Below are 2032 nucleotides of genomic sequence, written 5' to 3' on the forward strand. Positions count from 1 at the left end.
TCCGTTGAGATTAAAATAAGTTCAATGTGTTGAACAACTTATAAATGAGTTTATAAGTAAAATAAATTAGAAGTTTGACTTCTAAATTGGAGAATGAATGGAATAAGTAAATTTTAATTTGTGAATGTGTTCCAAGATTAAAAGTTGACTTAAAATAATTAGTTTATGAAAATGGTGATTTTCTAAACTATTATTTTGAACTTAGTTAATTAATTCAAGTGTTGAATTAATTTAACACTAGTAGACATTTTAATGTACAAATAATTAAATTAATTCAAGTGTTGAATTAATTAAACACTATTGAGTCTAGTAGAGCTCAAATTAATATAGTGTTGTATAATTATTGATACTAGTGGACTTGAATGGGTTCAAGTTAAATTTAATTAATTGATTAAACTTAAATGGGTTTAGGTTTAATAATTAATTAAAAATAAGTTCAAATGACATTTGAATATATATATTTATATATGTATATATATATAGGCGTGTATATATATATATATATATATATATATATATGATATATATATGTGTGTGTATGGAATTTGAAGGGTTGTAAGATGGTTTGCAATTTTCCATGCATGTCTTGCAACTTTCCATGCATGTTTAATTGTACCCATTAAATCCTTAACCATTAATATATTATTATGAATAATATATACATATAACACACAATATTCCATTCCAATTCAACCATAGTGGCCGAACACTCTCCAAAAAGTTTTCCTCCAAAATTTTCTTTCATTTTTTTGGGAGAAGGAAAAGAAAATCTCAATGAAAAATCCTCTAAATATTCTAGTGCATATTTAGAGTGGATTTAGATCGTCTAGTCGTGGACCTAATTCGGAGGCTCGAAGAGTTGAATCCATTTTGAGCAAGGAGTGCTCTAGGAAGCTTGTAGATTGAGTCTACCATTTTTCAAGAGCCTAGTTGTTTATCAACTTGGTTGGAGCCATAAATCAATCCTTGAGATTGATAGGTAAAATTCTAAACACCCTATGGTTGTTTAATATTTGAATACTACACAAGTGCTCGGATTTCTTTTATTAAAATTTTTTATATTTCCGCTGCGTTTCCGGGCACGAGTTAACCGATCCCCTTCAGTGGTATCAAAGCCTAGGTTACTCTTTTGTGTAGTATTTGATGGATATTATGTTGAGGTCAATTTCTAACCGCATGAGAAAATCAATATTTTAACTTTTAGGGCAAATTATATAAAAAATTATTTTTTTATTTTCGGGCAGCCCTTGGGCTGCCCGAAGGTTTCCTAGGGGCAGCCGTGGGCTGCCCCATATTTTTAATAAAAAAAAAAAATTTTTTTTTTTAGGCCGGAATCCGGCGACGGAGTTTCGGTGACGACTATGACGACTTGAGTTTTTCAAAAGGTGTTTTGGAATATCATGTGTCATAGGCCCTAAATTGTTAAATATATTATAGTTGATTTTTATGAAAAATTAAACTTTATAATATGTGATTTTTCTCATAAAATAAATAGTTAAAGTGTGACTTTGATTATTTATAGTAAATTGTGATTTACAAGAAATTCAATTATAAATAAATTAATTTGAAAGTAAACAAAGGTGTTTGTTTATTTTGTTAATTTATTTTATAATTGTGGTGGTTAGTGATTGGACCAAGATATATAATATTTGATCAATTAATTATTGAGATAATTAATTGATGGTGTATGATATGTGATATTGTGCATGAAGGATGATTAAAAGCCCAAGACCAATTTGCTAGGTGTATGCTAGGATATTTTGTGTTGAATGGTTGTAATATTTATCAAATTATAAAGTGGGCTTGATTTATGGCCCGTTCCCACCCCATGAGATGTATCCCTATTTGCCATGGATATTTTCATGTAAAATATTTAATAGCGGAAGTTCAAGATTGGAAGATAGTGGGCCATGATGAATTATGAAGATTCAAGACATGTAAATATTGGAAGCTTATATAATTGTTGCATTTGCATCCCATGCATTCCCTAGGAATTGGACCTAGGCCCGTGTTTGGCTCACACGGGCCAAAT

This window comes from Henckelia pumila, chromosome 3 (genome assembly GCF_033568475.1).
Source record: "Henckelia pumila isolate YLH828 chromosome 3, ASM3356847v2, whole genome shotgun sequence".
NCBI classification, from domain to species: domain Eukaryota; kingdom Viridiplantae; phylum Streptophyta; class Magnoliopsida; order Lamiales; family Gesneriaceae; genus Henckelia; species Henckelia pumila.